This window comes from Amblyomma maculatum, chromosome 5 (assembly GCF_055883805.1).
Source record: "Amblyomma maculatum isolate TAMU_Amacu chromosome 5, ASM5588380v1, whole genome shotgun sequence".
Taxonomy (NCBI): Eukaryota; Metazoa; Arthropoda; class Arachnida; order Ixodida; family Ixodidae; genus Amblyomma; species Amblyomma maculatum.
In genome coordinates, this window is record NC_139348.1 from 77,777,265 (window position 1) to 77,789,680 (window position 12,416).

Sequence of the window (12,416 nt, forward strand, 5' to 3'; positions counted from 1 at the left end):
TGTAGCGGCGTGCATCCGTGCCCTGCTGTTGTTGAATGTGAATGCGGGCAAGTTGACGTGCTTCCTCAGCGCGCTGAGCAAACTGCTCGGCGTCTGGCATGAGTGGATGATCATCTGGGCAGCTCGGAAGCATGGCATCCAACATCGTCCGAACGTCACGTCCGTAGACTAGGCGAAATGGTGTAAAACGCGTCGTCTCTGGGGTGGCCGTGTTGTAGGCATAAGTGATGTAGGGGAGAATTTCATCCCAGTTTTTGTGCTGCGAGTCTATGTACATTGCGATCATGTCGGCGATGGTTTTGTTGAGTCTCTCCGTGAGGCCATTCGTCTGCGGGTGATATGCAGTAGTTTTTCGGTGGCTGGTATGACTAAGCTCGAGCACGTCGTGCATGAGCTGTGCCGTAAACGCGGTGCCTCGATCGGTTACGACTAGGGACGGTGCGCCATGACGCAACACGATTTGCTGCTTAAAGAATTGAGCGATATCAATTGATGTGCCGCTGGACTGCCTTGGTTTCCGCATAATGTGTGAGATAGTCGGTCGCGACTATAATCCATTTGTTTCCCATCGATGACAGCGGAAATGGGCCCAGTAGGTCGATGCCGACTTGGTCAAGCGGCGTCCGAGGTGGAATAATAGGCTGGAGCAAACCCGCGGGCTTGAGAGGAGGCACCTTTCGACATTGACACTCGCGGCAGCCTCTGACGTAGCGATGGACGGCGTCAGAAAGTTTAGGCCAATAATAGGCTTGACGAACTCGAGCGAGTGTGCGTGCAAAGCCCAAGTGGCCGGAGGTGGGCTCATCGCGGCAAGCAAAAAGGATATCGTCGCGAAGGTCGGCCGGAACGACAAGGACGTGCGCTTGATCAACAGTGCTGGAGTTTTTCTTGAATAAAACGCCATTCCGAAGACAGAGTGCAGACAGGTGCCTTCCAAACTGGCGGGGGACGTCAGCTGCGCGACCCTCCAGGTGGTCAATGACAGGTCGAAGGTCTTGGTCAGCTCGCTGTCGGGTCATTATGTCTGAGGCATTCACTAGTCCAAGAAAACCTCTGTCATCCGTCACGTTATCGACAAATCCGACGGGTGCCAGGGAGAGCGCGTCAGCATCTTCGTGCTTCTGACCAGATCTCCGTGTACACAATGTACACGGAGATTGGCCAGCCAGCACAAAGAATGGTGGTCAGTAACGACTTTAAACGCACGGCCATAGAGGTAAGGCCTAAATTTCATAGTTGCCCACACAACCGCGAGGCATTCCTTTTCCGTAGTGGAATAATTTGTTTCAGCGCGGGAGAGCGTGCGGCTGGCATACGCAATGACCCTTTCCACGCCAGCTTGGTGCTGAACGAGTACAGCGCCAAGGCCGATGTTGCTGGCGTCGGTGTGGACTTCGGTGGCAGCGTCTTCATCAAACTGCGCAAGAACAGGGGTAGTTTGCAGTCGTCTGCGAAGCTCCGCAAAAGCCTCTTGTTGCTCGGCGGCCCACACGAACTGTGTATCATCCCCCGTGAGGCGGGTCAGGGGTGCGGCTATCTTGGAAAAGTCGGCGATGAAGAGGCGGTAGTACGCACACAAACCCAGGAAACGTTTTAAACTCCTCTTCGTGGCAGGAACGGGAAATTTGGCGACAGCGGCAGTTTTGTCGGGGTCCGGCCTAACGCCTGCGGCACTCACAAGATGACCGAGAAACTTCAACTCTTTGTAGCCAAAGTTGCACTTCTCGGGCTTGAGCGTCAAGTCAGCTGACCGCAGGGCATCTAATACTGCGCGAAGCCGTTCGAGGTGTTCTCCAAAGGTTTCAGAGAACACGACAACGTCGTCGAGATAAACTAAACAGATTTGCCATTTGAGGCCGGCGAGAACGGTGTCCATCATGCGCTGAAAAGTAGCCGGCGCTGAACATAGGCCGAATGGCAGCACTTTAAACTCATACAGTCCATCTGGGGTGACAAAAGCTGTTTTTTCGCGGTCCCGCTCATCTACCTCAATCTGCCAGTACCCGCTCTTCAAGTCAATGGAGGAGAAGTACTGGGCGCGACGAAGCTTGTCGAGCGAATCGTCGATACGGGGCAGCGGGTAGACGTCTTTTTTAGTGATGTCGTTCAACTTTCGATAATCAACACAGAAGCGAAGGGTGCCATCCTTTTTTTTCACCAGCACGACAGGGGACGACCACGGACTGTTGGAGGGTTGGATGACACCATCACGAAGCATCTCCTGAACCTGTGTCTGAATCGCTTCACGTTCCGTCGTTGAGATGCGGTACGGCTCCTGGCGTATAGGGCGGGCATCGTGGGAAGTAATTATACGGTGCTTCACAAGAGGTGTTTGCCGAATTTTCGATGACGTCGCGAAACAAGCACTGTATTTTAGAAGGAGAGAACGCAGGTTGTGTTGCTGTGTTTCCGAGAGATCTGTACTAATATCCAGACGATCAAGGGATGGGCGCACATTTTCAACTTCTCCGAACGTAAAACATTCAGAAACGTCCGCTAAGGCGTCGGCGAATGCGATTGCGGTAGCGCGGAAAAGATGGCGGGGTTCGTTCGTGAAGTTAGTCACCAGGAGCTCAGATCGGCCATTACGCAGATGGATGAGACTCCGCGCCAAGGTGATGCCGTGGGGGAGAAAAAGGGACTGGTTGCCCTCAGCGACCGCCGTTCCGTCACGTAGTTCATCGCACTTAACAGTCACAAAAACAATGGAACGTGGCGGAATATAAACGCTCTCGGCAGAAATTCGAAGAGGGGCACGGCTTTGGCGGTCTGCGGTGTCAGTATCATCAGCTTTCTCGATCGAAAAGGTCACAGTACGCTTCCGGAGATCGATAATGGCCCCATACTCTCGGAGAAAATCGACACCAAGGATACAGTCGCGGGAGCAGTCAGGTATCACAAGGCAGCTGACAACAAACGTGGAGTTGCGAATTTGGACTCTCGCCGTGCACTGACCGCTCGGAGGTACGACATGCCCGCCAGCGGTTCGAATCTGCGTGCCAGACCATGGCGTCATCACTTTTTTTAGAAGCATCGCTAGCTTCCCGCTTAAAATCGAAAAATCAGCACCAGTGTCTACCAATGCGCTAACCTTATAGCCGTCGAGGAGCACGGGTATATCGAGCGAGAGTCTCTCTTCACGTGTACGAATTGTCGTCGGGGCCGTCAAGTCGCGGTCGCTCACAGGTCGCGTTGTCGGGGTCTTCGTCGCGTCGATTTGAAGCGGCCTCGCCCCCTGAGGTCGCTGTCTTTAGTTTTCCCGGCTCGGACTAGGCGGCCGTCGCTGCGCCATCCCGGAGGAGCTGGGCTGCGAGGATGATCGGCGTGGAGACGGAGATTGTGACTGTCGTCTAAAAGTTGGCGCCATGCGCTGCTGGGCTACGTAGTCCTCAATATCCCGGGGTCGTTGGCCTAAAGGAGGGCTACGCATGTTGATGGGGAAACCCTTCAGTCCCTGTTGACGATATGGGCATTGTCGATACAAGTGACCAGGTTCTCCGCAGTGGAAGCACAGGCGCTGCCAATTTGGGGCACGCCACAGGTCTGCCTTTCGCTGGGGTGGTCGGCGGTTGTCGATGTACGGCTCGGGGTGGACTGAATACAGTGAGCCTTGGTCGGGTGGCAGTAATTGTGTGTAATCAGTTGGGGGACGTCGCAAGATGTCCGCATACGTTGGTCGAGAGGACTCGCTGGAAAAAGATGGCGGGTTAGCAGATGGTACCGAAGGCCGAAGTACTTGCTGGAGTTCTTCTCGTACAATGCTAGCGACAGAGGCGACCGTCGGCTGGGAAGCACCGAAAAGCTTCTGGAGCTCTTCACGTAAAATGGAGCGGATGATGTCGCGAAGAAGATCCGGACTAGCCCCGAAGGCCGAATGCGGCTCCGTGAGCGAAGCGGCGATTACCGGCCTGTCGTAGGTCGTAGACCGCTGCTGGAGCATCCTTTCCATCGTGATTGCTTCCGAAAGATACTCGGCAACTGTGCTCGGCGGATTGGGCACGAGCCCAGCGAACAATTGTTCCTTAACGCCGTGCATGAGATGGCGTACCTTTTACTCTTCGGGCATGACCGGGTCAGATTGTCGGAACAGCCTAGTCATGTCCTCCACGTACATGGTTATGGTCTCGTTCGGCATCTGTATGCGAGAGCATAAAGCTCTTTCCGCTCGTTCTCGGCGATCCGGGCTGGTGTGGGTGTCCAGGATGCAGCGGCAGAACTCGCGCCACGATGTTAGGGCGCCTTCGCGATTTTCGTACCAAGTACGAGCGCCATCTTCCAGGCTAAAGAAGACGTTCCTGAGCTTTGCGGCGTCGTCCCACTGATTAAATGCGGCGACCCGTTCAAACTGGGAGAGCCAGTCTTCGACGTCTTCCGTCTGACAGCCGTGGAAAGCCTTAGGCAGTCGCGGGTCCTGCAGAGTGTAATACGTCGGAGTTTGCATGACAGGTCGAGGGGCGGCTGCGGTGGTGAATTCCAACGGCCTGTGCTCAGGTGGCAGGCCTAGGTTCCTCCGGCTAGCGCGGTGAACAGGAGTGTCGATTGGCACAGGACCTGAATCCTGGGTATGCGGAGGAGTTCGGGACATATACTGGGATCGATACCCTGCGCCGACACCAAAATATGTCACGGACAACAGGGCTAGACTTGACTAAAACGACGGGACGAAGCTGTACCAGCAGGCAAACGTTCGGCGCATAGCACGAGAGTCAACTTCAGTGTCCTCTTCTTCCAGGCGCAGCTAGAACATGGGGAAACCAGGTGGCAATATATAAAAACAGTTTCATACAGGCACTGATATTCGCCTATGAGCAAAAGCCGCGGCCACAGTCCTAGATAGCAAGCTTTTCATGCGAACATGTGCCGTGTCCCCTTCAAATCAAGAGATAACCAGTGCGCCATGCCATAAACGCGCATTATTGACATCATACTAGAAATGTATGGAAAACTTCTGTCCAATGCGAGGTACATACTAAGAGGCAATATTCTCGTGTCCCGCTAACCGCAAATAATCTGCTTTTATGAGAACTGAATCGTAGCAAAGGGTGGTAGCTTGTTTGGCTTGTCGACGGGGTAATGAAGCTCGCGGCATTAAGACGCCTGCAGCCGGCACAGGACTTTGTTAATAGGGGCTACCATATGTGCTGCTAACTTTATGATGATGATGATGACACTACTATGTGAACTTTAGTTTATTTCGTATGCCAAAGCCTGGATGCTATCAAAGGAGAGCAGTGTTACTCATACCATGACAAGTACTCTGTATCGGAGCGAACAAATTTTTATAAACATTGCCTAATCCTCTAACGCCGGGTCCTGGCAATTCTTCAGATGCTCTCTCAAATTAGATTTCACGCGCAAAATGCGTAGTCATTATTCGCCTTCATCGAATTGAGGCCGTTCCAGCAAGAAGCAGCCCAAAGAAAAGCGTCATTTAAAAAAGACACTGAACCTTGCTCAGAGAGTAGTTATGAGTTATGCAAATTAGATTGTGATGTGCAGTGCGGACGCTTCTCAGTAAGCATATGTATGTGTTTGATATATAAATGTACAGGCTTTGTCAAAAGTGTAGAGCCCAGGGGGTCTGCTTCTGAGCCACATCGTGCAGCTTACAATGTATTTCCAATGTTCCAAATCTCTTGATAGTAAGATTTTTTGCCCTACTCTCTCCAATTGGAAGGACCTCAACTAATGCTAAATGAGTGCCACTACACGGCTCGGAAGCGAACCACCTGGGCTGTACACGTTTGGCAAAGGCTGTACATTAAAACTTTCATTTCTAACCTTCTATACGTTTTTTAGCGAAGAGAGGTAAAGAAAATGTTATCTTTTGTGTGTATGACAATGAGTACTTGTTTTGCTTAATGCTTTTACCAAAAGAGTGGTGGCATTGTTGTGATGCACTTTGATGACGTATAAATGAAAAACTAACAAATATTGCAGAATTTAGCGCGTAATTTTTATTTCAGGCTTGCAGAAAACTGACATCCCTTCGGCTTTATGGAGTTAACTACAACTACAGTGAGAGTCAGCTAGACAGTGAAGCAATTTATAAAAATATAAATGTAACATCTACTCAGGTTGTTTACGAAAAATACCACTTGAAAAATAAAACGTAAGTAATTGAAAAGCCATCTGTATAACAGCGAACTATGCAGAATTTTGTCTTGTCAACAGTGAAACTGACCAGCATGCTCGTACACATCATAACCAAGACTGCTTGTATAGTTATTGTTGGCCGATGATAAAATTGCAGCCCGAAGCAATATGAAGGAGATAGCTATAGATGATACCTGTAAGTACGGATACGGCTCGAAAGCATTGGGTGGCGAGAATAACTCAGCGAAAGCTGCTCTAGGATACTAGAAACAAGTTTCTTTGCTCCTCGCATAGGCCACAACTGGGCATGTGCCGGTTCGTGACGTCACGCGTCGTTATTCGGTCTCACTGCTCATGCGCAAACCATTCGCCGGCCCCCTTCGCTACGCCGAGTGTCCTTCATTGCATCTTACTCCGTTTGATAACGTCACAATGTGCACAGCTGAAAATATAGGCATGAGCGTGTGAGGTTGCTAGTCAGATGCGCTGTCGATTAAGAGGAGGATGATGAGCACGCCTACAATGCAGCTGCGTCAATCAACATGAAAATCACTCCTAGGCGTGAGGATGCCCGACTGTGTACAAATGATATGCGAAAGGCTAAATGTGCGTCCAAGGCGTCGGAAGAGCCAGAAGAACGTCTCGCCAAGTAAGGCGTTAAGATGAGGAGTGACAGATACGATAATCTGAGCTTTCGCTACGTTTATCCTGGCCTATCTGAGAGAAGCCAGTGATGTTTTTCGTCGGCGTTTGCAAAGGTTTAATATGTGTCGGCCTACATGTCCATATGCGTGGTTTGCATGTACCTTACTACTAGTGCTGCAGTGAACTAGAATATATAGGGGAGAGCATGCGGGCCGCTGCTCGGCCCAGATAATATTTAATTGCTTTCATCGAAAGGCATGTGAAGTAGTGAAATGATATTTCTGTTAGCAGACAATCTAAAAACTCCATAGCAATGCGCTCAGGAGAGGGCGACTGCAGTACCGCCGCTTTGTTCGTTATGTGCGAAGACAAGCGCCGATGAGGGTTTTTATTTATTTATTTATTTATTTATTTATTTATTTATTTATTTATTTATTTATTTATTTATTTATTTATTTATTTATTTATTTATTTATTTATTTATTTATTTATTTTGTAGTGTGGTAATCTTCATCGTCATAGCCAGTGACATGCGTCGCGTGCTGTCGCTCTCAAGAACGGAGAAGTTGGTCGTTGTCTGAGTGATTCGCTACGCCTTACGCCCCGCTCCGAGTTCATCCCAAGCAGTTGGATCCATCTGAATCGACTGAATAAACACACCCCTACAATTGGTGCAGGTGCTGCTGGGTACGTTCCCGTCCACCCTGGAACTAAGAAGCCGCACATTACCCTCTGCTTCCAGCATGCCGGACGACACTGCCTCGACATCGTCGCCCCTCCCAACCACCGTGCTGTGTTCTGGAGCTCTACGGCAGCGTGATCCGTGCCTCTTCAGTGGCACAGCCGACCAAGACGTCGACGACTGGTTGTCGGCATATGAGCGCGTCAGTAGTTACAACAGATGGGACGATGCTATCAAGCTAGGAAACGTACTCTTCTGACTGACGTGGCGAACCTCTGGTTTCGCAACCATGAGGCAGACCTGCCATCTTGGTCTGCATTTAAAAAGAATTTTGCGGAAGTGTTCGGCTGCCCTGCAGTTCGCAAGCTCCGGGCAGAACAACGCTTGCGTGAGCGCACTCAGCATGCCGAAGAGTCGCTCACCAGTTATATAGAAGACATCATGGACCTTTGCAAGCGTGTCGATCCGCTAATGTCCGAAGCAGATAAGATCGAAAACATCGTGAAAGGCATCTCTGACGACGCATGCCAGCTGCTAGGGGTGAAAAATCCTGCCACGGTCAGTGACGTTATCAAAATTTGCCGAGCTATGACGTCCTTCGTAAGAAGCGCGCTTCTACCCGGCGGTCCGGTGTTAGAGACGACGCTATCTCTACACAAGCGCCGGGCGGTTCTACCCCATCAGACGACAGCCCTTTGCTTCAACAAATCAAAGCCAGTGCACGTTAAAGAACCCCAGGTGGCCGAAATTTCCGGAGCCCTCCACTACGGCGTCTCTCATAGCCTGAGTCGCTTTGGGACGTTAAACCCCACAACCCAACCCCAGCCCTACCCTTTGTTCGAGAAGAGGTGGCCCGCCAGCTATCACTGGTCCCTCAGTTACAGGATACTGGCCGCCTTGCTCCTGACATGGCTCCGTCATTGGCCCCTACCATACGGCGAGCCGTGCAAGATCACATCGCTGTCTTTCCGCCCAGGTCCATGCTCCCGCCCAGCCCTGTGCTGCCGCCCAGCACCGTGCCGGCGCAAGTGACGGCACCACTGACTTACGCCCAAGTTGCGGCCAGGCCGCTAATGCCATCAGAATCTCTTTTCTACCAGACCGCACCTTCCAGCCTTCCTTCGCTTTTGCCTGTGTCTGCATTCCATGTCCCTATTCCGAGGGACGTCAACGCCCTACGAACCCTTGGCGTACCGCGGACAACCGGCCAGTCTGCTACTCTTGCGGGCTGCCGGGCCATGTAGCACGTCTTTGCCGCCAACGCCTTCCACCTTCTCGCCCTGACCCCTGGAACTACTCCAACGATACAGACCAGCCCTCGCCGAGAACTCCGCCCGGTTCCGACTTTCTATCTCGTGACAATAAAACATATACAACTCGCCGACCACCTTAGCCTCGTCGCCGTTCCCCGTCCCCGCTTCCCCGACGTTGGAAACTAACAGTCGCAGTTCACGGGGCAAGAACTGCGGCGCTTGGTTTCAACTCTTCAAGTCCTCCGTGTTCTCCCGCTAACGTACACAAGTGTTTGTCGCCGGCATCACAGTTCTCGCTCTTGTCGACACGGGCGCAGCCGTATCCGCCATCAGTGAACCTCTTTGCCGTCGTCTTCGTAAGGTGACCACCACGCTTTCCGACGTTTCGCTTCGCACCGCCTCATCACAGCGCATTCATTCCTCAGCGGCATGCACGGCCCGTGTTCTTATCGAAGACGTCTTATACACCATCGAGTTTATTGTACTTTCTCACTGATCACATGACATCATCCTGGGCTACGATTTCCTTACCACTCATCGTGCCGTTATTGACTGCGCCCGCGCGGAAGTTTCCTTTTTACCTCTTTTTGATACCGTCTTGTGTGACGTCCCTACCCAGTCTGCAAACCTCCTTGTCGTTAATGACACAGACATTCCTTTCTTTTCTGCTGCCCTCGTTCCACTCTCCTGTGAAAGCGCTACTTCTTCGACTGTCTTCTTCACACCTTCCGACACCGCTTCACGCCATCCCTGCCTCCTGCTTCCATTTGCTGTTCTCAAGTTCGAAGATCGCCTTAGTGCAATGTACTTCTCAAATACATTTTTGTGCCCGTTCGTCCTGCTACGCGGCGAGTGTCGCGGTGGTATTGAAAAACTTGATCCCGTGCTTGTAAATACTCTTCCTGCCACGCCTACTTCATGAGACAGTAATGTTATCAGCACTTGCGATATAGCGACCGCTTCGACACCACCCGATGTTCTTCAACAAGCTATTTACGCAGATCTTCCGCCCGCACAACGCGCAACGCAATCAAATCGCTGCTCTTCTACAGAACGTCACTTCTGCCTTCGACCTTCCTCACGCTGCTCAGGGTCGCAGGTGTGCCGTTACGCACAAAATCGCCACTGGTACAAACGCACCTTTACGACAGCGTCCTTATCGCGTGTCGGCCTCTGAGCGCCAAGTCATTTCTGACAACGTGAACGACATGCTTCGCCGGGGCGTCATACGGCCATCTAACAGTCCGTGGGTTTCTCCGGTTGTTTTGGTCACCAAAAAAGATGGTTCCATCCGGTTTTGCGTCGATTACCGTAGGCTTAACAAAATAACGCGCAAAGATCTCTATCCTTTGCCGCGAATCGACGACGCCTTGGACTGTTTACAGGAAGCCGAGGATTTGCACTTTGGCTACTGGCAGGTACCGATGGCTGATGATGACCTCTCGAAAACTGCCGTTATAACACGGGACGGCTTATACGAGTTCAACGTTATGCCCTTTGACCTCTGCAATGCCCCAGCTACGTTCTAGCGCCTGATGGACACTGTTCTTCGTAGACTCAAGTGGCAGACCTGTCTTTGTTACCTGGATGACATCGTAGTTTTTTCTACCGACTTTTCTTCTCACCTTCTGTGCCTAAAGAATGTCCTCACATGTCTCGCCGATGCTGGGCTTCAGTTGAATTTGAAGAAGTGCCATTTTGCCTTCGAAAACTCACAATTTTAGGCCACGTAGTCTCTAAGGAAGGCATTCTTCCCGACCCCACCAAACTTCGCGCAGTTGCAGAGTTTCCGAAGCCAACCTCCGTAAAGCAGCTGCGGAGATTCATCGGCCTCTGTTCCTACTTTCGACGTTTCATCTTGAACTTCGCCTCTATCATCGTTCCTCTGACCCAGCTTCTTGCCGGCAGCTCCGACCTTTCCGCCTGGACTCCAGCCTGCGATAAAGCCTTCGACAATTTACGCCGCCTTTTGATTTCGCCTCCCATTCTACGCCACTTTGGTCCGACTGCGCCTACGGAGATCCACACTAATGCCAGCGGTGTTGGGCTTGGTGCCGTCCTTACCCAACGTAAGCCTGGTTACAGCGAGTATGTTGTGGCATACGCCAGCCGAACATTGACGAAAGCAGAATCTAATTATTCAGACACAGAAAGGGAATGTTTGGCCATTATTTGGGCCATCGGAAAATTTTGTCCCTATGTGTATGGCCGACCGTTTTACGTTGTGACCGATCACCACGCTTTGTGCTGGCTTGCCTCTCTGAAAGACCCATCCGGTCGCCTTGCTCGCTCGGCTCTCCGTCTCCAGGAGTTTGACATTCATGTCATTTATCGATCAGGCCTGAAGCATACGGAGGCGGATGCTCTTTCCCGCTCGCCATTGCCTAAAGATACTTCGTCTGACCAGGTCTGTGCCAACGAGCTGTCGACTCTTGCCACTATCGACATGGCTACCGAGCTGTGGAATGACCCCTGGATCAATGCCCTTTTGGATTTTCTGTCAAGTCCTACTCCCGGTCATTCATCCAAAGCGCTCGTCCGCCAAGCCCACCACTCCTCCATTCGTGACGGTCTTCTCTATCGCCGAAATTATTTGCTTTATGGACGGAAGTGGCTTCTAGTCATCCCGCGTCATCTCCGTGCCGACATTTGCTGCGTACCATAGTGACCCACAATGTGCTTTCGGTGGCGTATTGAAAACCTACACGCGCCTACGTCTGCGATTTTGCTGGCGTGGAATGTACCGCTTTGTACGACATTTCGTGCGCGCTTGCGAATCTTGTCAACGCCGAAAAACTCCTCAGAAGTCACCTGTTTTGTTGCAGCCGTTACCCTGCCCTGCTCGTCCGTTTGACCGCGTTGGCATATATCTACATGGCCCTCCTCCTACTACTCCTGCAGGAAACCGGTGGATTATCGTGGCACTAGACCATCTTACTCGCTACACAGAAACATCACCGTTACCCTCTGTCTCCGCAAGAGACGTTGCTTTGTTCCTTCTCAACAATTTGATTATTCGCCACGGGACTTCAAAGGAACGGCTCAGTGACCGCGGACGCGTTTTCTTGTCCGACGCTCTCGAGGCCCTACTGAAAGAATACCGCATCATTCATCGCACCGCTACTTCTTACCACCCTCAGACGAATGGTCTCACAGAACGCTTCAACCGTACCCTGAGTGAGATGCTGGCCCTGTACGTCAACGACGCTCATTCAAACTGGGACCACGTTTTTCCCTTCGTAATCTACAATACAGACCACTACTGGATTCTCTGCCTTCTTTCTTCTTTACGGGTGCGAGCCAACCTCCACAATGGACGCGCGTTTTCCCTACCGCCCTGATGTTTCTGAATCGACGCCACTCTCGGACGCCGCCCAGTACACAGAAGAATGCCGTCAGCTCGCTCGTTCGCTTACAAAGGAAAACCAGTGGCGACAAAAACACCATCGTGACACTGGCGAGGCCCCTTCCTATGCACCAACTCCCTGGTGTGGCTCTGGGTCCCTGCCACAACCGCCGGCCTTTCAAAGAAGCTTCTTGCTCGGTATCACGGTCCATACCGAGTCCTTCAAAAAACATCGCCTGTCAACTACGTAGTTGAGCCCGTTACGCCCTCTGCGGACTTGCGTCGCCGTTGACGTGAAATAGTTCATGTGGATGGACCAAATCAAGCCCTACTACGATCCGTCTGTCCTTTCGGCTCCATGAGTCGCCAGGATGGCTCCTTCTCTGCCTGGGGG

At 51.7% G+C, this 12,416-nt stretch overlaps 1 long non-coding RNA gene across 2 annotated transcripts in view; it reads left to right on the forward strand.

The window, feature by feature from the left end:
• The window catches only part of LOC146188539 (uncharacterized), a 45,229-nt gene that overhangs the window by 15,564 nt on the left and 17,249 nt on the right, over window positions 1-12,416 (forward strand). For both annotated transcript variants that reach the window (XR_014707543.1, XR_014707544.1), the window contains exon 3: window positions 5,967-6,112. This is a non-coding gene — a long non-coding RNA (uncharacterized LOC146188539). The remainder of the gene's footprint in view (window positions 1-5,966; window positions 6,113-12,416) is intronic.